This window comes from Suncus etruscus, chromosome 6, assembly GCF_024139225.1.
Source record: "Suncus etruscus isolate mSunEtr1 chromosome 6, mSunEtr1.pri.cur, whole genome shotgun sequence".
Taxonomy (NCBI): domain Eukaryota; kingdom Metazoa; phylum Chordata; class Mammalia; order Eulipotyphla; family Soricidae; genus Suncus; species Suncus etruscus.
The window spans coordinates 109,161,748-109,189,506 of NC_064853.1; positions in this window are offsets into that span (position 1 = coordinate 109,161,748).

The following is a 27,759-nucleotide window of genomic DNA, read 5'->3' on the forward strand; positions in this document are numbered from 1 at the left end:
AAAAAGAAAGAAAGAAAGGATAATTTAAGCCATATACCTTATGAAAAATTCATAAAATATATGAAGAAAACAATTCATAGTACAAACTTTAGTAGTGCCACCAGTGATTCAACCCATTGGCAAATTTTGCCCCAAAGCACAAATAAATGAATGCAATTATATAGAAATCAAAACTTCCATTCTGCAAAAGAAACTATCACTAATTGATTGCTGAATAAAAATACCAAACACCACACATTAGACCAAGAAAAAATATCAAAGATATAGAACAAACATACATCAGTAATTACAAAATACAACAATAAAAAGTACATCAATAATTACAAAACCGATAAGCCCATTAAAAACTGGAGAGAAGGGCATCTCCAAGTCTTCATGAGAAGATGATTCAAATGACTAACAAGTACATTAAAAAGTACTCATTATCAAATAAATAAAAACTAAAAGAACAAGACACTATTTCACACCTCTGCAAACAGATTATTAAAATAAAAAGTCCAGAAATAGCAAGTGCTGGCTATGGATGTAGAGAAAAGGAATGTTTATTTGCTGTAAATGGGGATGCAATTTTTTTTCAGCCTCTGTAAACTATATTAAAAATCTCAAAGAAAAAAGTAGAGAAGATAGAGGTAACTTGAAGACAATGGTAAGGGGAATAAATACTTTGGTAGTGAATGTAGTGTTGGGATGTCATGTGTATGAAACATTGACAACATAATAAAACTGTAAATGATATTGACCTAAGAATATCACTACAGAATCTAACAATTCTGACTCTTCAGAAAAGTTGTGCATACCGATGTTGTTTGCATCATCATTTACAATAGTACCTGGAAGTAGCATGTGTTCCTCTATATGAGAGTGGATAAAGAAGTGGCATATATGTATATGTGTGTATGTATGTATATACACACAAGGAAAACAATGAAATGCTACGTGGTTATAAAGGAGATATCAATTCTTGCCTTTTTCTAGTTCATGAGTAGAATTAAAGATTGTGTGAAATATGTCAAAAGGAGAAAACAAAAGCTGGATGTTCTTCCCTAGACATTTTATAACAACATCAAATCTGTTTTGTTTTACAGACAATCACCCGTGAAAACAAACCTTTGAATCTGACAATAATAAAAGTGCCTACATAGACAAGAGGGCAGGCCATAAAGATCCACTCGTTTGCAGTTGAATATGAATGTCACTTTAGAGGTGGGTACAATGTGCACCCTCAAACATAAACATTCCCAGTTTATAATTCAATAAATTTTTAAAACATATAGTTTCTCTAAAGCACAATGGTTTTATTACCATCGTCTAGAATATAAATAAGTCATTTAACCCATAAAATATTGACAAAGCAACATTTATACAAAATTAATGTTACTCATGGTTATGCTTTATTTCTTATAAAATCTTATTAGAGCCTGATTGTGTCGTCCTTTAAATTGATTTAATTGCTGTAATTTTTACCAAGCTTGTAATATAAAGTGTGTGACACATGTATGAATTCTTATAAAATATGTTATTATAGAGGTGGTAATGCTAGTACAGTGGGAAGGGTGTTTTACTTTGTAAGCAACCAACCCATAGTTCAATCCCTCATAACTCATTTAATTCCTGAAGCTGTCAGGAGACATACCTGAGCCAAAAGCCAGAAGTTTTCCCTGAGCAACTCTAGGCATCGACACCACTAATCCCTTAAAATAAAAAAGCACAAAGGAAACAAAAACGAAAACAAACAACTCAGATCACTGTAAGCACAGAGATGTTTGAGTTAATGTATATGCTGCATCTACAAACAAATAAAAAGGACACAAATTATGAATTTGAGTTCACAAAGAAAATACAATAGCTATATGACAGTAAACATGGCTAATATAGTTTAAAAAAAGCCTATTGCCCAACCTAGAGAAATACCTATTTAGTTGGAATTACGGGAGCAGTTTCTATTTTCCGCTCAAGTTATATTCAAACTCAAGTAGTACTTGTGTAATGAGATAGTCTACATTAAACTCTAATAATGGTTTGCTGCATGATCATCACAATGATAATGTGTGTAATTTATCACACCTGCCATTGAAGGAGCTCTAAGAATTTCAAAAACAGCCCCTCATTAATCTATTCATTTAGCTCATTTCCTCTTAAAAGTTTCTAAAGCTGTTTAAGAAATTATTCAGCAACTGTGGAACAGAAAAGATTTTGGAGACTTTACTGAAAAATAAATCAAATGAGACACAAGTTCAGAGAATTTCTAATAGACCTCTCTAGAGATAATTCACAATCATATGTGTCAAACTTTTTTTAAATTGTGAAATACCCTAATATATTTATATCAGGTTCATCATTTTGCAATTTGATCATCCTGTATAATTTCTCATTCATCTGTTCTCTCTGGAGAGTTGAAGAATGGCAAAGACTTGATGGTCTGCCTTTCCAAAGTCAACACTGGAATTCATGTGATGCTTTTTAGTCATATTTTTAAAAATTGTTTCTCAGGTATCCAAAATTGATGCCATGTTTACACATAACAATCTTAGTAATCTAAAATATGCTTGTTTAATATTTGAATTGTTTATTATAAGCTTAATGTATATTCTGAATATATTATTAGTGATGGTATATTTTCTCAATTAAAAATTGTATAATATACAGAATACTCATTTGACTTTTGTTTCTTCAATCTTAAATACTTTATATATATTTATTTATATCATTAATTTTAATTTATACTTACTTGACAGATGTTACATAATTTCCTCAAAACTATCATTATTGATTAAATATTTTCTCAAGAATAGTAAATACATTGAAAATATTTTCAGAAGTTGGTTTAGGATAGGATGAATAGACTGAACATGGAGGATTTTAGTCAGTGAAAATACTATTCATGTACAGTTTCTTTTCTTTTTTTAAGGGGTATGGATTTGAGTCTACTATACATAAATAGTATTACCTCTGGTGCTTTGAGCACCACTAGTAGTTGTCTATGATCCTAGAGCCCAGAATAAGCTCTGAGCTCTTCTAGAGGTGCTCAAACATCATACGTGATACCAAGGATCAAACAGGTCAGCCGCATGCAAGTCTAGTAAGCCTTACCTATTCTACTAACTCTGCAGGGGTCCTCAAACTTTTTAAACAGGGGGCCAGTTCACTGTTCCTCAGACCATTGGAGGGTCTGACTATAGTGAAAACAAAACTTATGAACGAATTCTTATGCACACTGCATATACCTTATTTTGCAATGAAGAAACAAAACAGATACAAATACAATATGTGGTCCACTGGCCATAGTTTGAGGACCACTGCTCCAGAGGGAAAGCACAGTTATTTATATTTGTCATTGCACATCAATGCAAACTCACAAAATATAAATAAGTAATAAACTATAGGATATGGAACTTTAGTCACTAATATGTATATATCATTGATTTTAACTACTATATCATTTTAAGGAATAAACCATAGGATCTAGAATTTTAGTGACTAATATAGATATATCATTGATTTTAACTATTATGTCATTTTGATGATGGATATTGATATAAAGGACATACATTTTTAAAGGCTGGGAATTTATGGAAATTTCTGCTTCTTTGTGTAAATTTTTTTATAAATTTAAAACTACTCTAAAATATTAACTCAATGATTTGCAGGTATAGAATGTACTATACTATATATTATATTTACCATATAATATTGATTTAATGTAACAAATAATTAAATTAGAGTACAGTTAATATTTGTATTTTTAAAATAATTTCTATAGCAAAATTATATTTAATTTTAAAATGTATTCTATATGAGATTTGTATTGACTCACTTTAGACACCCTATTTAAAAATTCATGAATGCTTTTAAACACTGTCACTCAGGTGAAATAAAATAAATTATACTGGGAAATATTTAGCTCCTTCTTTCAAATGTAATACTTTGAGAATTGGAAAGATAGTTCAGAGGGAAAGGTGCTTGATTCTCATGCCCTGAGTTTGATCTCCTGCACCAGATAACCCCCAGATTATTGCCTGAAATAACCCTCAAGAACTTCCAGCGATGGCTCAAACCCATATCCTGCCCCACAAAAATTAATATTCTGGGTTGAAACTCAGAAGCTGAACAGCTTTGTGAGGATGTAGTAGCAAGCAGATGTTGCCAGTTACTTATGTAAATGCAAAAAAATCATCTTTTTTTCAGATGTAGTAAGTTAGGCAGAATAAATACATTCTTAATTAAAAAAGGACAGTTCCAATTGGATGTGGCATATTCAATATAGACCAATTACTGAATGAATTGAAACAGAGCACCTCTTGAATTTTCAAATAATTTCAGTTAAACCTCTGTCAGGTTTAGTTCACAACATGCCTTTTTTTTTTAATAGTTTTTATTTTTATGATATCTGATCCCTAAAGATAAAACATGTCTACAAAATACTCCCTCAAAACCTAAGTGATTTGGGGGCTTGATTTCAAGTCTGAGAATATGTAATCAAAAGAAAATGAAATTAGTAAATATTCTCTTTAGACTATATTTAACCATTACCTTTATAGACATTACTGTTTGCTAAAATTAGCCATGGATTCTAATAAATGATGGTGAAGAGTTACTTGAACTTGGGTGATAAGAATGCTAATATTACATCATGACTGCCCTAAGTTAGTACATTCACACAATTATTGGTTTTGTCTTTAATTTTGTTTTAGTTTTGGGGTCACGCCTAGTGGGTGGTGCTCAGGGGTTAAGGAGTTAACTTTTGACTCTGTATTCAGGAATCCCTCTTGGACAGGATGAGGGACATTAAAGAATTCTGGAGATCAAACCCAGGTTGGCCATGTGCAAGGCAAGCAACCTACTCCCTGTACTATCATTCTGACCCCAACGTTCACACACTTAAAAATAAGAAAATTTCTGAAAATGTTTAGTTTATCAGACTATTAAAAAGGTTTTTACTTCAATGACACAGACCTTTAAGTTACAGAATGCCCCCCTGGTGTTCTTTTTACATCTCCTACTTTAAAATATGTTATAAAGCAATAGATGTATAGTATATTTCTATATAGTATAGTAATTATTTATCTATGGTATAGTATTTATAAAGTATCAACAAATTCAATGTATTATCTTTGAATGTATTGTTGACATTTATAGTTGCATATATTTACCACCTCTATTTTCTGTCATTGACAATGTTTGCGGTTTCCTCATGGAACTGCTACCATATTAATATATTTTGAGAGTTGAGGGCACACTCATCTGTACTCAGGAACTACTTCTGGCTCTTTATGCAGATTTTACTTTTGGCAGTAATACAGAAACCATATATAATGTTTGGGATTTAACCTCTTTTACATTGATTGCAAGTACTTCAAGTGGCTGACCTGAGATACTATTTCTGTGGCCCATTAAATGCATTTTTGCAACATTTTTGCTATTATTTTTTCTTTTTGTGCTTTTCATCTGTAGTAATGTACATTTTAATATAATTTATAATAATTACCCTCTAGTATATAAAAATTTAATATATCATCATTCCATTAACCTGTTTTTAAATATTACATTAAATATTACAATATAACAATCTTACCTTCTGCTCATATAGTTTAAATATTTCATCTACATATAATAAAATTGATTGAGATGTTTTTTCTTGCAAATGAGTCAACAAATAAATATTTAAAATTTTTTTTGAATTACAAATATTTTATGTATTAATGACGCTAGTATTAAATGTTTAAAATTAATGATGCCAGAAAGTTCATATCTGTTAATTATGATTATTTTATTGCTGCAGTTTATGTAATATTTTCACAGTATTGTTGATATTTATGGTCTTGATGTATAGCTACTATATAGCACCACATAAAATGGCTTCATACCCTTTATCAATGCCCTTATGCTATCTTGATCTACCTGTTTTTTTCACCCATCCCTCACCCATACTGTTCTTTAATCTTCAATTTGTAAACTAAGGAGAAGTGTTTATATCATCTTTTGGTGTTGTCTATCCACTTTCTCAGTTAGTTTTGCTGTATACTGCAGATGAGTGAGACCATGCAACATCTGACCTCTTCCCTCTTAAAATGAAACCATCTGGTTCTACTCAATTTGTAGCCAAACTGCAAGATTTTATGCTTTATTATAGTTTCATACTATTTTATTGTTATATAGCTCACACATATTTTATCCATTCATCTGTTGTTGGACTATTGAGTTGCTTCCATATCCTGACTACTGCAATACAGTATATATGTGTGTATATTTCATTTATTTTATTAATTTATTTATTTTATGATGTGTGTTGGCATTCTTTAGTTTGAAAATCTTCAGGCTTTTGAAAATTAAATTTTTTTATTTTAAACACCGAAGTTTTCAGAATTGCTTATTTTGCAGTTATTTCTGGAATTGAGTAGTTCACACCAATCCCACCACTAGTGTAACATTCCCTCTACTCTTGTTCCCAATTTCTCAACTTCCCCACTTCAGGCTTCTTGAATCTGGGTATGAGTCAACCCTAAAACTGGGAAGTTCTCAGCTGTTATTTTTTTCTCAGAAAATTTCTTTTTTTAAAATATGATTTCTTTATTTAAACACTGTGATTACAAACATAATTGTAGTTGGGTTTCAGTCATAAAAAGAACACCACTTTCTTTTTTTTTTTTTGGTTTTTAGGCCACACCCTGTGCGAAGGAACACCACTTTTACTGTGCAACCTTCCTATCACCAATGCCCCCATATGTTCCCTTCCCCACCCCCAGCCTGTATTTGAGAGAGGTTTTCTACATTCCTCACTCACTGACATTGTTATGGTAGTTCTCAGTGAAGTTATTTCTCTAACTGCCCTCACCGCTCTTTGTGGTGAACTTCATATCTTGAGCATGTTTCTGACCCTCATCTCTTGAAATTATTTCAATGTCTTTAATTTTTCTTAAAACCCATAGATGAGTGAGACTATTCCGTGTGTCTCTCCCTCTGACTAATTTCACTCAGCATAATAGATTCCATGTACATCTATGTATAGGAAAATTTCATGACTTCAACTCTCCTGATGGCTGCATAATATTCCATTGTGTTTATGTACCACAGTTTCTTTAGCCCTTTATCTATTGAAGGGAATTTTGGTTGTTGCCAGAATCTGGCTATTGTAAAAAGTGCTCTGATGAATATAGGTGTGAGGAAGGCATTTTTGTGCTGGATTTTTGTGTTCCTAGGGTATATCCCTAGGAGTGGTATAGCTGGATCAAATGGGAGCTCAATTTTCAGTTTTTTGAGGAGGAATCTCCATATTGTTTTCCATAAGGGCTGGACTAGACAACATTTCCACCAGCAGTAAATGAGAATTCCCTTTTTTCCACATCCCCACCAGCACTATTCTTGTTCTTTGTGATTTGTGCCAGTCTCTGGTGTGTGATGGTACCTCATTGTTGTTTTGATTTTGCATCTCCCTGATGATTAGTGATATGGAGCATTTTTTCATGTGCCTTTTGGCCAATTGTATTTCTTCTTTGAGAACTTATTCATTTATTCTCCCCATATTTTGATGGGATTATATATTTTTTGTTAAGTTCTGTAAGTACCTTGTATATCTTAGATATTAGCCCCTTATCTGAGGGGTATGGGGTGAATAGTTTCTCCCATTCTGTAGGTGGCTTTTGTATCCTAGGCATTATTTTCATTGAGGTGTAGAAGCTTCTCAGCTTAATATAGTCCCATTTGTGTATCTCTACTTCGACTTGTTTAGAGAGTGCTGTTTCGTCCTTGAAGATGCCTTTAGTTTCAATGTCCTGGAGAGTTTTACCTATGAGTTGCTCTATATACCTTATGGTTTCAGGTCTGATATCAAGGTCTTTAATCCATTTGCATTTGACCAGGGTGCATGCATGGTGTTAGCTGGAGGTTTGAGTTTGTTTTTCTGCAAGTGGCTGACCACCTCATCCCCAGTGACAATCAAAAAAGAACATAGCATATTTTATTTTAAAATTAATGTTTTTGTGTTGTAACAGCAGAGCAATAGAATCACTGGGTCATATGGAAGTTCTATTCTTAATTTTCTGAGAGACTTCCATACTGTTTTCAATTTATTCCAAAATAAATCAGAAGACATACCCACCAAGGCTAAAGAGATAGTTTCTTCACACATCTGCAACAAAACTGGCTGCTTGTCTTTTTTGATATATAATGTGGATTGATAATGGTTTTCTGATTTAAATTCCGCTGATGATAATTATTGTGATGAATTCTGAATTAATGATGAATGTCTTCTTTGAGGAAGTTTCATGTTTTTTCCTTTCCCCAAGTTCGTTATGTATTGTTATGTATTTATGGTTTGTCCTTTTATTTTAGTATGTTTTCTCATATAAGGAAACACTAAAAAATAATGTACCCATATTTGCTTATTTTTGTTCTTATTATCTTTGCCAATGGAATTACATGATAAAAGACATCTTAAGATTGTTATACTAAAGAGTTCTGCTTTAATGTGTTTACTGTATTTTCACTTAACCTTGAGATATTCTTAAATTTTAATTTTCAGGAAGCGTAAGCACTGTGATTTCAACCTTCACCTTATTCTAACAAATTTTATGAACAATTCTAATATTTAAGAATGCTAACATTTTAATAATAAATATATGGAAATTTACAATTTTTATAAAGAATGTTTAAACGCATTTCAATATATTTCTTTGTACTGTAAGATTAAATTCTAAGCAATGACTCTTTTCTCAGAGTAAAACAATTAATTGTACAAATTCCAAATTTTTAACAGAAAATGTTAATGCTACTTAATAATCTGATTTTATAATTTATAATTAATATGAAGAATTAATTTCCTTGGTAATAGAATGAAATTATTATTTCCTGTTAATCTCTCCTCCCTCTTCCCTTCCAGGTACTTCTGTGAGCCCTATTGGATTTATATGATTCAGTTTTACCAGGTATGTGACATAATTACATTATTTCAACTTGAGAGACATTGGACCTTGACTATCCTCTAAGATGCTTTTATTCGCTAATGTAAATATTCTGTTGGCTATAAAGTGATTTTTATAAGAATTAATATAGGCAATGCCAGAGAACTAGCACAGCAGCAGAGCATTTGCCTTGCATGCAGCCGATCCAGGACAGACGGTGGTTCAAATCCGGGCATCCCATATGGTCCCCCATGCTACCAGGAGCAATTTCTGAGCAGAGTCAGGACGGATCCTTTGTGTGCCGCCAGTTGAAACCCAAAAAACAAAAACACAAAACAAAATAAAAGAATTAATTAGGCCACACCCTATATCCTGTGATTGTAAATTTGTTTCAAGCATATTACTTTATTAGCCATTATAATAACATTTTCCTTCTCTGGCTTTTTTTTTTTTTTTTACCAAGACCAATTGTGTTGTGGCCAGGGAGTTGAAGGATGGGTAGGATGCTTATATTTTTCTTAAATCATTCTTTATTTCATAATTTCAGTTACCTGATGACAACTTTATGTACAGTATGTTTTAGGTAAGCTTATGCATATTTTAATGTTGTATTTTAATAAAATAGGGTGACTTTTGATGAACAAATTTGTATGCATGTATGAAATAGATCTGGATTATATATGCATGTTTTACATTATCGTTTCACACAAAGATGCCTCTTAATAAATGTAAAAATCTTACCAGAATTCAAATAAGCAAAAATTCTTCTGAGAAGAAAGGAATTTGTAAGGTTTAACATTTGTCACTTACTTATCATTCCAGACCCTTTTAGCCACTACTTTAGCCACCTCTGGGGACTCTTTAATGCTCAAGTGCTTCAATCTGACTATCCTTCCACTAATGCCTCACTATGTTCTTCTTGAGTCCTGATGACAGGTTTCCTGATCAAATAAGTCAAGGGACTCAGCTTCTGCTCAGCCCTAGTATATGAACAAGATGAAAATGCCTGAGAATAAATGCCTCATAAATAACAACCTAACTCCCCTTCTCCCACTGTGTAAACTGTCTTGTCTAAGTCACAATCTCTCTTACTTTTTTTTCAGGACAGTTCTGTATAACCAGCCATCAGTTAAAGTGAGGCTTAAAAGACTAAATGTCTTCTTTTTCAGGCTCAGTCCATAGTTTTATATTCCATAACTATTTTCTTCATTTATCTGTGATCTCAAAAGTGGTGAGCACAGTGTTATCTAACTACATGTCATACAAGTTAAATAAGTTCTTTCAAAATACTTATAACAATGTATAGCATATACTGAGTTCTAGATAATAATAGTTCTATAATTAATATTACAATATGACCTAATTACTCTATAATACAAATATTTATATCTTTATTTTGGTATATTTATATTGATAGTTTTACATAGATTCCCCTACCCTTTTCTTAAATTTCATTAAAATAATTACAGGGCTGCAGCCAAGCACAAAAAGTAGGGCCTTTCCCTTACATGCAGCCAATTCAGGTTCTAACTCTGGTATTTCATATGGTTTCCTGAGCTTATCAGGCATAATTTCTAAACTCAGAATCAGGAATAACCCCTGAGCATCACTGAGTTTGGCCCACACCTCCCCAAATAAAAATAAAATAACTAAATTTGACAAGTCTTTTTGTCAATCCAAATTATTTTAAAAGTTATATATGTGTGTTGTTTTACTTACATTATACATTAGAAATTTTACCTAAAATTCAATGAGTACATTATATTTATAAATAAAAATGATCAACATTATTTACATTTTAATAGAATATCCAGATGAACATTAAAAGTAATAATCTCTGCCTTTTTATAGTTTTTGTTGTCTCATGTTCTATTTCAACCAATTTTTCCTTACTTAACTAAAGATATGAAGGAACTATACAAAGAAAACTACAAAACACTGCTTCGAGTAATAAGAAAAGACAGAAGGACATGGAGACACCTACCCTACTCATGGACTGGGAGGATTAGCATCATTAAAATGGCAATATTTCGCAAAGCATTGTACAGTTTGAATGCAATTTCTCTATGTATATCCATGACATTCTTCAAAGAAGAGGATCAAACACTCCTTAAATTCATTTGGAACAATAATCATCCACAAATAGCTAGAGAAACCCTTGAGAAAAGGAATATAGAAGACATTACTTTCTCCAATTTTAAATTGTATTACAAAGCCATAGTCATTAAAACAGCATGGTATTGCAATAAAGACAGAACCTCAGATCAATGGAATAGACTTGAGTATTCAGAAAATGTCCCCAGACATACAATAAAATAATCTTTGATAAAGGGGCAAGAAATGCAAAATGGATCAAGGAAAGCCTCTTTAACAAGAGGTGTTGGGACAACTGTCCAGCCACATGCAAAAGTGTCTCCATCTAACACCATTCACAAAGGTCAAATCCAAATGGATTAATGACCTTTAAATCAGACCTAAATCTAAAAGGTATATAGAACAACACCTAGGTATAACACTCATGACATTAAGAATAAAGGCATCTTCAAAGAGGAAACAGCATTCTCCAAACAAGTAGAAACAGTGTTAAACAGATGGAACTATATTAAGCTGATAAGTTTCTGCACCTCAAAGAAAAGATTGTCTAGGATATAAAATCCACCCACAAAATGGGTGAAACTGTTTACCGAATACCCATCAGATAAGGGGCTAATATAGAAGATATACAAGTTACTGACAAAACATAACAAGGAAAAAACATCTAACCCCATCATAAAATGAGGAGAAGAAATAAACAATTTCTCAAAGAAGAAATACAAATGGTCAAAAAGCACATGAAAAAAATGTTCCACATCACTAATCATCAGGGAGATGTAAATCTAAACAACACTGAGGTACCATTTTACTCCAAAGAGACTGGCACACATCACAAAGAACAATAACAATCAGTTATGATGGGAATGTAGGAGAAAAGAACTCTCATTCACTGCTTGATAAATGCTGTCTAATCCAACCATTATGAAAACAATATGGTGATTCCTCAAAAAACTGGAAATCAAACTCCCAATGTGGTCCAACCATACCACTCCTAGGGTTATACCCTAGGAACACAAAAATACAATACAAAAATGCCTTCCTCGCACCTATATTTATTGCAACACTATTTACAATAGCCAGACTCTGGAAACAACCAAGATGCCCTTCAACAGATAAATAGCTAAGGAACATGTGGAATGTTATGCAGCCATTAGGAGAGAAGAAGATATACATGGATGTACATGGAATCTATTATTATGAGTGAAATAAGTAAGAGGGAGACAGATAGACACAGAAGAGTCTCACTCATTTGTACATTTTAAGAAAAATAAAAATAAATTGTAATAATTCCAAGAGACAATAGAGTTGAGTCTGGAAGGACTGGATCACTATATGAAGCTCACCACCATAAGTAGTGAGTGCAGTTAGAGAAATAACCACACTGCCAACTATATTAACAATGTTAATGAGGGAGAAAATTAGATGCCTGTCTCAAATACAGGAGGGGTGGGGAAATAGGGACATCGGTGATGGAAATGTTGTACAGGTGAAGGGGGTATTGTTTATATGACTGAAACACAACTGCAATCATGTATGTAATCAAGGTGCTTAAATAAAATATTATTAAAAAATTAGTGAGCAATGGACAGGATTTATACCTACACGTAGAACCAGGAATAAGTTCCAACAGGTTGGTCCTCCAATCCAAAACAAAAAAGTCAGAAAACAGTGTGCATTTAGATTAGATTATAGTTTAGAATATATTATAGATGCAGATAGAAATATGATTGTTTTAATGTACTAAATGTGAAATGTAAAATCCTGTCAGGATCAAGGTCAGAAAAATTAGGACATGCTATTTATTGCCAGAAATCTGACACACTAAATCAACAGTGCTTTTAAAACATTAAAAAAAAAACAAAAACAAACGGTGGACTTCCATTGAATCAAATAGGATGGCTATCAGGCTGGCTTATTTATTTTTCCCTTTGCAACTTTCTGCTAAATGTATAAAAGTTGTTTATTTTTACTTCTTTTACTTTCCTTTTGTTCCAATTTAATCCTTATACCTAACCACACAGATAATCCTTTTACTCACTGCTTTTTTTTCTATCTCCAAGCCCAATTTTGGAGATAGGAATGTCTTCAGACTAATCAGAACATGTTTTCTTTAGAGTAAGTAGGAAAGAATGGGTCCCTACAATAAAGTGAGGTTGATGACAAGAGTAATAACTACCTCTATGGGTAATATGTTAGAATAACAGAAACAGTTTTGTCAAGTAAGAAATGTATAGTAAAGTTTAGATAGTATTTCCATCAACATTAATAGGAGAGCCTGAAAAGAAATCCCTTACTTTTTAGGACACCACATCCTGCTTGTATAAAATCTATTCTGTTTTAATTATTAATTAGTTAAAAAAATAAGATACACACAGATTTTGTTATAAATATTTTATAATGTACAATTGTGGGAACTACTTTAAAGTGCATGTCAGTCTCTTTCTTTTCGTTGAAGTCTCAAGTGGCTAAAAACAAAATTAAAACAGCAGTTGTGTATTTGTCATCTGGGAAGACTGATACAGAAGTACTATGCATTGTGTCAGATACTTCAATCCTGCCTATAGCTCCTTCCGCTTATTAGCTTGGGTTGGAAATTGGACAACTATTGCTGAGATTACCTTCACTTTCTTCTTCAGTTTCACTCATTATTGTCTCAGAGCTGAGTGGCAAAGGACATCTTTTCTTTCCACGTTTAGAAACAAGCTTGAAAGTGTGAGGAAAAAAATGTAGATCATAGTTCACTGTAGATCTAATTACCGTATTTTCCGGCATATAAGATGACCCCCTAATTTTACAGTTAAAACATAGAGTCTGGAGATAAATTTAAATTTAAATTGTCTGATCAATATCAGAGATGGAAAGGACATAATAATAACAACAAAAAACGGCCTTTAGTAATATTTGGACAATACAAAAAAGAAATACAGACTCTTTATCCAAAGCTACTTGAGAGTTCTAATGAAAAATACGCCACGGTCTTGGAATCACATCCCTTTAAGTATAAAACCATGAAAGCTGAGAAAGGCTCAAAATCATTCCTCTTCCCAGAAGTATTCAAGAGCGAACATCTAAAACCCAAAATACGGAAAGAAAGAGACCATCATAACAAACAAAAAAAGTCCCTCACCAAGATAGGTAGGGGACTGCCAAACATGATGCCTGCCACAAGAGGTCTACGAAAATCCATTCCAAAATCCATGCTCCAGTGGACCGCAAGAAGAACAATACATGACTGTTCTGATAGATTTGAGGAACTACCTGAGAAAGCATTTCAGAATTCTGAAAAAGCAAAATCCAGAGCAAGACTAGTAGGAAAGAGCCTAGAGGAACATCCAAAACACCCTGGAAGACCATACACCGCCCCGGAGATGATCAAATGCTGAGACAGCTATTCTGGAAGACACACACATTCTCAACTGAGTTCAACAAGCTCATTCCAAATGAGTGATCTAGCCCAAGATTATGAAGCCCATAAAATGCAGCAGAGGAAATTTCGAAGAGAATGCTGAAAAGTATTTGCTTTTCTGTGGTATCATCTAAGTGTTAATACAGCATAGAATTTGTGGAGCGGCCTTCAGAATACCATTTCTCCAGTTAACAAAATGGTTTAGAGACTCATTATTTTGGTAGAAGTCAGCAACCAAATTTCATCCCATTAGAACCATTTTGTTTAATTAAATTGAAAGAAAAATTTGGAAAAAAAAAAAAGCCTGCTTGGATTGGCTGAGTTAGAGAGGCGGTCCAAGCAGCTTGGCAGTGATTGGTGCAGGATCGAGTTGGAAAATTTGTTTGTGGCAATATTCAGACAATTTTCGTTTAGCGGTATATTGAAACATTTTTCGAGATATACTCGGCGTATAAGACGACCCCAATTTTTGGTTGACTTTTTTTGTTTCAAAAGTTGTCTTATATGCCAGAAAATATGGTATTTTCATGATTTTTTCTTATTCTTGCACTATAAATTCACCAGTTATATCCAGTGCCTATTGATTTATTAGACTGCAAAAATTTTTTTTTTTTTTTTGGTTTTTGGGCCACACCCGTTTGACGCTCAGGGGTTGCTCCTGGCTATGTGCTCAGAAATCGCCCCTGGCTTGGGGGAACCATATGGGACGCCGGGGGATCGAACCGCGGTCCTTCCTTGGCTAGCGCTTGCAAGGCAGACACCTTACCTTCAGCGCCACCTACCCGGCCCCTAGACTGCAAATTTTATGCAAAACTTTTACCCTGCCCCCCCCCAATAACTTCAATGAATTTATTATTGGAAAATTCAGATTCAGCTTTGTTAAACTAAAATAAGATAAATTTTTGATTCTGCCATTTGTCAGGGCAACATAATTTTGGCCTCCTTTAGTCATTTAGTTAGTTCCTTTATTTGGAATAAAATTTCCAAATAAGGCAATAGAAAATCAAAGCTTTCATCTAACAAAATGCAATAAACTTTTACCAATTATGAAAAATTATCACTCTCTTCAAAAATAGGCAATATTAATCAGCTGTAACTTGCAGAAAGGCAGGTCCTTTGTCTGTGAAGTCAGGTAAACGGAGTCTGCCCCTGCTGTGTGACTACCAATTGGAAAAGACTGTCCGTGTCACCTGTGCATGTTTCTTTGCTGTTCTATCTCCTGAATCTATCCTGAGTGGGCCAAGAAGGGCTCAGCAAAATTACTCTCCTAAAGGCTCCAGAAGAACACTGCTGCTCCGCTTCGCATCGCGGTCACGTGCTCTTTCTAACTAATGAACCCCACCATAAAACACAGAAAAAAAATCACACTACAAGCATGACAATGGGTAAAACTCACAGGAAAATACCATACATAGAGAATGAAGATGATAGCTCTGATGACCAAAAAAATACCAATCGTCTGATTAACTTCTCAGATAAGGAGTTTAGAATAGAAATATGGAGATCCTCATGGAAATCAAAGAAAACATAGTTCTAGCTGAACAGAACACAAAAATAGAAATCAAAAAACTCCAAAATGAAATAACAGATCTAAAAACACAGTAGCTGAACTAAAAAAACTCAATGGAAAACCTCTCCAGCAGGGTAACAGCAGCCTAGGACAGAATCATTGAACTGGAAGAACAACTCCATACAGCAGAAGAGATTGGAAAAAACCTTACGGCAAACGATTCTAGGGTGGAAAATATATCAAAAAATGTGAACAGGGAGCCCAGAGAAATAGCACAGCGGCATTTGCCTTGCAAGCAGCCGATCCAAGACCAAAGGTGATTGGTTCGAATCCTGGTGTCCCATATGTCCCCCGTGCCTGCCAGGAGCTATTTCTGAGCAGACAGCCAAGAGTAATCCCTGAGCACCGCTGGGTGTGACCCAAAAACCAAAAAAAAAAAAATGTGAACAGATGAAAACAGAAGTCTTTGATAAACTCAACAGAAAGAATATAAGAATCATTGGAGTCCCAGAGGACCAGGAAGGGGAAACACAGGAAGAATCAACAAGCAAAGACATCATCACAAAAAAACTTCCAGACCTAAAGACTGCATGCCATCAAATCCTGCATGCCCGAAGAGTACCAGCTAAAAGAGACCCAAAGAAAAACACCCCAAGACACATCCTAGTTACAATGACAAATCCCACAGATAGAGATAAAAAACTTAAATCAGCAAGATCTAAAAGGGAAATTACGTTCAAAGGAGCATCCTTAAGATTTACATCAGACATGTCACAAGAAATTCACAAAGCCAGAAGACAGTGGTGGAATATTGTGGCAAAGCTGAATAGTATTCAACTAGAATACTGCACCCAGCCCTACTCATATTCAGGTTTGAAGGAAGGATACATAGCTTCATGGATAAGCAACAGCTCAGAAACTTTACAGATGCAAAACCAGCCTTAAAGAAAAAATGGAAAGATCTACTCTAAGACAAGACAGATGAAAAGACACAGCAACCTTATACACAAAGATGACATTAAATCACGACAATCATCCCTCTCAATGTAAATGCACCAGTTAAGAGACACAGAGTGGCAAAATGTATCAAAAAGATGAATCCAACCTTCTGCTGCCTACAAGAAACACACCTGAATAGTCAGAGAAAACATAGACTCAAAATCAAAGACTGGAGGAAAATCATCCAAGCAGACAACACCCTTAAAAAGCTGGGGTGGCCACATTAATATCAGATAACACAAACTTTTCACTCAGAAAAGTTGTAAGGGACAAAGATGGACACTTTGTGCTAATCAAGGGATATGTGCAACAGGAAGTAATTACACTACTAAACATATATGAACTCAATGAGAGACCAGCAAATTATCTAATATTATTGACAAATTTGAAAGAGGACATCAATAACACAATAATTGTGGGAGATATCAACATGGCCCTGTCAACACTTGATAGGTCAATCAGTTTGAAACCCAAAAAAAATATACTAGCCCTGAAAAGAGAAATGGAAGAAAGAGGTCTCATACATATATATATGGCACTCCATCCCCAGAAACCTGGATACACATTTTTCTCCAATGTACATGGGTTATTCTCCAGGATAGACCACATACTGACACATAAAACATACCTCCATAAAATCAAGAGGCTAGAAATATTGAATATTACCTAGCTAACCAAAAGGCTCTGAAATTAGATGTAAATTACAAAGGGACACAGAATAAGAACATTAACAACTGGAAATTAAACAGCCTGCTACTAAAAAACCAGTGGGTCCAAGATGAAATCAAAGAGAAAATCAAAACTTTCCTGGACACAAATGACAGAGAAGACACAAACTACCAGAATCTATGTGACACAGCAAAAGCAGTACTGAGAGGAAAATTTATAGCTTTGCAAGCACATAAGGAAGGAAGGAAGAAGAGGCATACCTCAATAGCCTAATGACGTAGCTCATAAAATTAGAAAATGATCAACAAAGGAACCAGAAATAGGGAGACAGAAATAACAAAGCTTAGAGCAGAAATCAATGAAGTGGAAACTCAAAAAACAATCCAAAAGATCAACAAAAGCAGAAATTGGTTCTTTGAAAAAATAAACAAGATTGATAGACCATTGGCAAAACTCAAAGAGAGAAAGAAACTAGATAACCCATATTAGAAATGAAAAGGGGGAGATCACTACAGATATTGCAGAGATTCAAAGGGTAATCAGAGAATACTTTGAAAAACTCTATGCCACAAGATATGAGAATCTGGAAGAAATGGATAAATTCTTGGACTCATAACCTTCCACAGTTGAATAAAAGAGATGTAACATAACTAAACCCCTCCATCACTATTGAGAAAAGTAAAATGATAATCAAATGTCTGGCCAAAAACAAAAGCCCAGGCCCAGAGGATTCACTAATGAATTCTTTCAAACATTTCAAGAGGAACTACTACCAATCCTGGCCAGGCTCTTTCAAAAAATTGAATAAAAATGGGAACATTTCCAAGCAGCTTTTATGAAGCCAACATCAACTTGATACCAAAACCAGACAGAGATGCTGCCAAATTACAGGCCAATATCCCTGATGAACACAGATGCAAAGATTCTCAAAAACATCCTGGCAAATAGGATCCAATGTCTCATCAAGAAGGTCATTCACTATGATCAAGTAGGTTTCATACCAATAAAGCAAGTATGGTTTAACATCCGTAAATCTATCAACATAATACACAACATCAACAAGAAAAATAAAAATCACATGATAATATCAATAGAAGCAGAGAAAGCATTTGATAAGGTCTAACACCCATTCTTGATCAAAACTCTCAGCAAGATGGAAATGAAAGGAACCTTTCTCAATATAGTTAAGGCCACATACCAGAAGCCAATGGCAAATATTATCCTCAGTGTGGAAAATCTAAAGCCTTTCCTCTAAATTCTGGTATAGGACAGGGCTGTGCTCTCTCACAGCTGCTATTCAATGTAGTACTGGATGTGCTTGCTATAGTGATTAGGCAAAAAAAAAAACAGATATCAAGGGGATCCAGTTAGGAAAGGAAGAAGTCAAGCTCTCACTGTTTGCAGATGACATGATACTCTACTTAGAAAACCCTAAAGACTCTACCAAAAAGCTTCTAGAAACAATAGACTCATATAGCAAGATGGCAGGCTACAAAATTAACACACAAAAATCAATGGCCTTATTATACACCAATAATGATAGGGAAGAAATTGACATTAAAATAAAACAATCCCATTCACATTAATGCTACACAAACTCAAATATCTTGGAGTCAACTTGATTAAATATGTGAAGGACCTATACAAATAAAACTATAAAACACTGCTTCAAAAAATAAGAGAGGACACCAGGACATGGAAACACATACCCTGCTCATGGATTGGCAGAATTAACATAATTAAAATGTGTTTTATTAAAAATAAAAGATATTTTTTCAATAATCCTCAGAGACAAAGAGAGGGGGGCTGGAAGTTCCAGCTCATGACATGAAGCTCACCACAAAGAGTGGTGAGTGCAGTTAAGAGAAATAACTACACTGAAAACTGTCATAGCAATGTGAATGAATGAGGGAAGTAGAAAGCCTGTCTAGAGTACAGCTAGGGGTGTGGTTGGGAGGAGGGAGATTTGGGACATTGGTGATGGGAATGCTGAATTGGTGAAGTGGGGTGTTCTTTACATGACTGAAACCCAACTACAGTCATATTTGTAATCAAGGTGTTTAAATAAAGATAAATATAAAAATAGGCAATAAATAGGGCCACAGTAGTGGTTTAGTGGTAGGGCATTTGTCTTGCCCAAGGCTAATCTCAGACAGACTTTGTTTGATCCCCCAGTGTCTCATATGATCCCCCAAGCCAGAAGAGATTTCAGAGCACAGAGCCAGGAGTAACCCCTGAGTGTCACCAGGTGCGGCCCAAAAGCAAAAAAAGCAATAAATTCCCTAAATCTATTTCTGAGTAATGTTGATATTTTTTCTAGATGGACCACATTTATATTTATATTTTATAATTTACATTTATATATATTTACATTATATTTTAAATGTAAATACTGGCATAAAAACCCATATCCTACTAGAGAAAGTTTTATAAGTGATTAAATGGAAAAGGAGAAGAAAAAATGGTTAACAAGTATCAAATATATTTATCTTAAAGTAAAATGAACAGTCTAATGCAGTTTATATTTCTGAAACTGGTCAGATGATCATAGCTGGAATTTATAACTACCTTTTTTATTCCACCTATTTCCTATTATCATTATTCTGAAAGATCACGTTACCTGGCTATAATTACTTGACATATAGAATAATCATAGTTATTTTTGAAGTATGTATACAATTAGCAGACCTAATAATATTGAACTATTAATATTTTCTATTGACTTAATCAGAGGGGGCATAGAGTCTCATAGAGGCATCCGAAAAGTTCACCTTAAATAATCATAAACAGAGCCGGAGAGATAGCATGGAGGTAAGGCATTTGCCTTGCATGCAGAAGGATGGTGGTTTGAATCCCTGCATCCCATATGGTCCCCTGAGCCTGCCAGGAGCGATTTCTGAGCATAAACCCAGGAGTAACCCCTAACCGATGTTGGGTGTGACTCCAAAAAACCAAACCAAAACAAAACAAAAATAATCATAAACATGTCTTCTCTTTACAGTTTCATTTAATAGTATATAAAATTATATTTATAGATGAAACTGTATTATCTTGTACTGATCTTTTACAAATATACATTTATTCACATAAATCATCAAGGTTTTATTATTGGAACTTTGTCTAATATCATTATAGGATCTGGTCAAAGTCAATATAAGGCTGTTTAATACATAAGGTAATGTAAACACAAAGAAAATCTGACAATTATTAAAACATGAACAAATCATAAGTAATAAGTCGGAACCCATGTATACAAAAAGAAAATCACACTAACTTTTCTCCATTTATAAATCTTCAACATTTTATTGAAATATTTCACAAGAAATGTTAAACCAGAAGTTAAACATGTACCTGGCCTAATAATCAAAAAATCATAGATAATTCAGGTAGAGTTACATACCTTGTAATAACACATAAAAAGAAATTCTGAAAAGTATGATTTCCAACAATTCTAAATTAGTGTACTCAAATCCACCACATGATATAAAGTATGCAAAAAAGTCACTCTATTAGAATGTAAGAGGCTTATGATATTTTGAGTTTATTTTTGTGGCTTCTCTTGTTCTCTCAAATTAGATAACCTTCATCCTTTAAATATGAATATGAATCCTAGAAACTAATGTTTCACCTTGTACATTTGGTTTTACAAGTCATATGTTACCGACATTTAGTAATTGATGACCTCTAGGCAATTCTTCTCTACCTATAACAAAACAATAAAAAATAGTGTCTGTGATTTACTTGATAAAATATCATCATGCATTGATATAAATAAGTGAAATAATAAAAAATGAAATATCCTAACTTACAAAGACTAATGTACATACAGTGATGGGATTATTAAATGTGTTTGTGCTTGAGTTAACAACAAAAAGATATCACAAGAAAAGCAAAGAGTAGTCTTGATTTTAATTCCTATGTGACCTCGACCCCATGTCCTTATGCATTTTCTCAACATTTCACTTTTGCTTCACTTATGAGTCATTTTCTTTCCATGTGGTCAACAGCACCAGGAAATAAAATCCATTACAGTCCCACGTAGGTGGTTAATTTGTTTGAACTGTCACTTAACTGTACGTTTTGTACGTTACTAATTATTTCCCTATTGCAATGCAGTACAATTCTTCTGTATTATCTGGTACCAAATCATTTTCTAAAGATAGCATTTTTTTATTAAATGTATAATTATCCTTCAAACATTAAACACATAATAGACATACAGACTAGAAAAGGTAAAGAGAGATACATTCTTGATTTCAGTCTGGGAAATAAATTTTTGGATTACAAACGCAATGATATACAAGTAGAACTATATTCTAATTAAAAAGCTTCCACACATTGAAAATAATTAAAAATGGAAATATAACCCACACAGTGTGAGAAAATAATTTCAAAGAATGTATTAGATAAGGAGGTAAATAGCTAAACTACTGAAAGAAAAGGACTCTACCAAAAATTTGATTAAAAATGAACAGGGGGTCAGACAAAATATTAAGTTATCCACAGAAAACATTTATGTTGACAACAGAAAAAGAGTTTTAGTGTTACTAATCACAGAAATCCAAAATAAAAACATAATAAAATATAACTTCACACCTGCTAAAACGGCTTTCTTCAAAAAGGCACACAATAAACAAATGTTGATGAGAATATGGAGAAAAGGAAACACTTGTACTTATTGGTATAGACATAAATTAGCAACACTGGAATATAATAAGGAGGCACCTTAAAAAGTTTAAATGCATCTAGTAATATGATAATTGTATATTTTCTGAACTTGTTTTCTTTTTTTTTTTTTTTTTTTTTAGAGATGAAACCTAGTTAGCTATGTGTAAGACAAGCACTTTTTTTTTTAATGCATAATTTTTTTTTATTTAAACACCTTGATTACATACATGATTGTGTTTGGGTTTCAGTCATAAAAGGAACACCACCCATCACCAGTGCAACATTCCCATCACCCAAGTCCCAAATCTCCCTCCTCCCCACCCAACCCCCGCCTTGAACTTGTTTTCAAAGAAAATGAGAACAAGATATAGGAAAAAATATTCCTATTTTCATTGTAGCATTATTATTAAAACATACATACATTTGAACTTGAAATATTTGAAATCGAAGAATATTTGAAATTTTATTAAGTGAATGGATTCTCTGTGTGTTGAAATACAAAATAAGAAAAGAGAAAATATTATGTCTGAAGAAAAGACTTCTGAGCATAATAATGTATAGAGAAAAAAGTAAGAAAATAACTTATTTAAATGTAATAATAAAATGTATAAATAATAAAATGACTTGTTTGACCCAGATCAGGAGGTCCTGTTAATAGTCATAATTCAGTTAGAACTTATTCAATGAACACAATTGAAGATATAAATTATTTTAGAAAAACCCTGTGTGCATGACTTAATACGAACGACATTTAGGTAATTGTACTGTTAGTGCTAGGATAAGAGACCACAGTTGGGGGAGACAATCAGATAATATGTGCTTGGGGCAAAATGCATATCATAGGTGAGTATGTGATTGAAAACATAAATTAGAGGTAGAGCAGATAGGATGCTTGTCTTGCACAGTTTGAAATAGGTCTGATATCAGGTAACCTGAGCCCTGCCAGGAGTGGTATAATCCCTGATCACAGAGCCAGGAGTCAGCCTTGAAATATGACCTTAAAATCAAAAATAAAATAAAATAAATGAATGTTAAGAAGATGGCACAGGGCCCGGAGAGATAGCACAGCGGTGTTTGCCTTGCAAGCAGCCGATCCAGGACCAAAGGTGGTTGGTTTGAATCCCGGTGTCCCATATGGTCCCCCGTGCCTGCCAGGAGCTATTTCTGAGCAGACAGCTAGGAGTAACCCCTGAGCACCACCGGGTGTGGCCCAAAAACCAAAAAAAAAAAAAAGATGGCGCAGCAGAAGAGTGTTTGCCTCGCACGTCAGGATGAACCGCTTATGGTCCCCCAAGCCAGGAGCAATTAGCGACACCGGTTGTGTCCCCCCCAAAAAAATCCCTTTTCTTTTTAAATAATGATTTTCCATGTAAAATGTTCCAATTCTTATGATTAAAGAGAGATAAAATATCAGGATTAGTCAATAAACTCCATGCATATTTTTGGATTTTATAAATATTCCTTCTACAGTATGAAAGAGAATAAGTAAAGAATTATATTCATTAAATCTCCACTGAGTTATAAGCTCCAACATTTTATCTCTAAATGTTTGCTTTTTACTCAATTATTTTATACAGAAACATAAATGAATATAAATTGCTCTGGGAACAACTTCAGATTATTAATAGATATTAAGAACTATCAGTTAATGTCAGTGGTCAACAGTAAACATTATGGCATACTTGATATCAAACTTAATAAGAAAAGCTAAAATATCCTCCCCTCAAACAACAGAATCACCATCCCAAATGATGTTCTTTGATTTGCAGAATTTTCATGTTTTTCTAATACTAATGAATATAGCACAAGAATTGGACAGAGGCCACACCACTATCTAGTCTTTATCACTTGTTTCTCCCATTTACCTTTATCCTTACAATTTCCCAAATGCCCCATGCTGTTTTAATTATTTATACTTCCATAATCTTGAACACAAAACATGTTTTTCTTTTTATCTAAGGTCTGTGTCCCCCATTCAATCTAGCTGAACAATCATTTTTCCTCAGGAGCTCTACAAATACAATTTATTTTAGATAGTTTCTCAAAAGCTCCTGAGAAAAAAATTTACAGTGCTATTCATTTGTTTATCTGTTCAAATGTACCCAATGCATACCTCTACTGTTAAATATAATCACAGTTTGAAATATAACCATAAAATTATATTTTATATTCATATATAGTCCCCCAGCCAAGAATGTATACTCCTTATTCTGCATTTTATGCAATACTCCCTCTAGCTATGTTTTATTGCCCTATCCTATTCATGGTTCACCTTGTCTTTCAAACTTGCTAAGTCACATTGCATTTTAATAAATAAACTTTTATAAATTCTTTCAAATAATTTTTGTAACAACATAAGATAAAATGTGTTTAAAGAAAGAAATCTATCCTCCTGATTTGTGCAACTCTTTAGACAACCACTGTTTTGGTGACTTTTGATACAATAGAACATGATAGAATAGATGTTATCTGATACCATTAGGGACCCAATCATGAATGACTCACAAATAAACCCATAAATCTTCTTTTAAAGATATTTTTAGACATTTAAAAAATTATAGACATTTAAATCTTGATACATTTATTGACTAAAAATTCACATATTTACAATGGAAATTATGCTATTCTATTTATATAGACATATAAGGGCTTCTGCAAATGTTCTCAGTGGTATCAACTTGAACACCTTCAGGTAGTGTAAAGCAATGCTTCTTAACTTTTTTCCACTCACTGTCACTTTCACCACATACATTTTTATGAAACTTAGATGTATAAGTGATAAAAATAAGTATACAGATCAAATATTTTCTAATAATAAAGACATGTATTTAAAGCAACTGTTTAAAAAGTTAGGTGTCGGAGACGGAGAGATAGTGTGGAGGTAGAGCATTTGCCTTGCATGCAGAGGGACAGTGGTTTGAATCTCGGCCTCCGTAGAGTCCCCTGAGCCTGCCAGGAGAGATTTCTGAGCAGAGAGCCAGGAGTAACCCCTGAGCGCAGCCGGATGTGACCCAAAAACAAAACAAAAAAAAAGGTAGGTATCTGCATATGGAGTTATGAATGATGCATAGTTTAAGAAATTAGAATCTATTGTCATATAGTTACAATTGTTATTTTTATGCTACAGTTTAAGAGATTAAATATGGGGCATTTATAGTAAGGTGAAATAATGAACACTTAATGTCAACACTTCAGTGGTGCCACTAAAAACAATAAAAATAAATAATTTAATAGATTAATATTTGAAGTAAATAGAAATCCATACTTATAAAATAGTATTCTTAGCAAGTTGTGTATGTGCTATGTTTTAACTGATATCTTAGTTGAAAGCAGTAGTTATTGTCATTTTTGAAGAAGTGAGCACATTCTGTAGTGTTCTGAGCTTATTTATGACTCAGGGATCACTCCTGATAGAAGCTGAGGGACCAAAATGATACTACAGATCAAACCTGATTGACCACATGCAAATCAATAATTGGTATGTGCTGTCCGATAGCTTGAGACCCATATTGTTTATTTTTTATAAGTTGCTATTTATATAATAGACCTGATTTACTACAGTGTGGATATCAAATAAAATACTTTTTTGATCATTTGAAAAGTTGGTAGACAAAAGTGCCAACATAATGGTTTTTATCACATCATGCATAGTTTACAAAAAAGGATATTCCTGGACCAAAGAGATGTATAGAGGATAAGATACTTGCCCTACATGTAGGTGACCCAAGTTCTATCCCCAGAAACACATCTGGTCCCCAAGAAAGGGAGTGGTCTCTGAAAACAATGCTAAGACTAAAGATAAGCCCTAAGCATCACCAGATGTGATTCAGAAACCAAAATCACAACCAAAAAATATCAGAAAGATAAAGGTATTCTTCTAAAGGGACCCTACCCATATGTTACTAAATAAGTAATTTAAAAGCTTGCTTTGTGTTAGGTTTGGAGAATAGAACAATGAAAAAGCAAAACTCCCCCCCTTATATAATATTATAGTAAAGCCATTAACTAAACTACACGTAAACTAAGTACAAAAATGAAGACAACAAAATGAATAAAAGTAATCCAAATTTGGAAAAAGGTTAAACTCAGTTTAAGAATACTTCATAATATATATAGAAAACACATAGACTGAACAAAACAACTAATAGACTAAGACATAGTAAAAACAAAAATTTAAAACAATAATCAGATAAGAATATTTACATATAATATGTTGCAATATTATTTACAAGCAAACACCAGAAGAGAAAGAAATCAAAGACACAATAAAATTTACAATTGGGGCCGGAGAGATAGCATGGAGGTAAGGCATTTGCCTTACTTGCAGAAAGTCAGTGGTTCGAATCCTGGCATCCCATATGATCCCCCAAGCCTGCCAGGAGCGATTTCTGAGTATAGAGCCAGGAGTGACTCCTGAGAGCTGCCGAGTGTTACCCAAAAACAAACACACAAACAAAAAGCAAAAGAAATACCCTTTCAATTATTTAAAAGAAAATAATAAATAAATAAATAAATAAAAACTACCCTTTCAATTCTTTAAAAAAATAATAAATAAATAAAATTTACAATTGAATCAAAAGAAAATTAAGTGGGAGAGACATAAAAAAACTGTTATCATATTTAAATAAATAAAATAAGCAAAGAAATTTAAAGAAAGTTCATGATTGTGAATGGAAGATTTACTATTCTTAAAACATATTATAAAAGTCAATAAAATTTCTCTAAATTTCCAATATTATTTTTAAAGATATAGAACAAACATTATCAAATTTGTACAAAACCACAAAATCCTTCAAGTAGTCAAATTAATCCTAAGGAAAAATTCATGGGAACACTGCATTCCTTGACTTTATGCTAGACTATATAGCAATAGTAATCAAAATAGCATGGTATTGAAAAAGCAAATAGACTAATAAAACATAATTAATAATCTAGAAAAATACTCACCTATGTAAAAGAAAGTTTATTTTGAAGGATAAAAAGGCATAGAATGCAGAACATAATTTTTTTCAATAAATAATACTGGGAAAATAATATTAACTATATAAAAAGGGATGAAGATGATACATTCTCTCATACTAATCAGAAAAGTAAATTAAAATGTACAAAAATGTAGTTAGACTCAAATTCATAAAATATATTTAAATATGTAAAACATTCCATAACATTGATATTAGTGAAATCTGATGATTTATTCCCATAGATAAGAAAAATATCCTGCCTGTAAAATGTCTTTTATGACATTTTATGAAAACATGAATAAATGGTTAATAAGTAAACTTTAGTCACTATTGGTTGGTATGCCAATTGTTTAAGTCTCTCTGAAAAGAACTGTAGTGATTTCTCAAAACTTAAAATGATACTACCGTGTGCTCCAACATTTCTACTCTTAGCAGTCTATCCTACTGTGTATAAAAGCAGTTAGACTAATACATATGCATTAATATGTTAATGAAACATTATTTATAATACCAAGATCTTGAAATAGTTTGAGTACAAGGACAAATAAGTAAAAA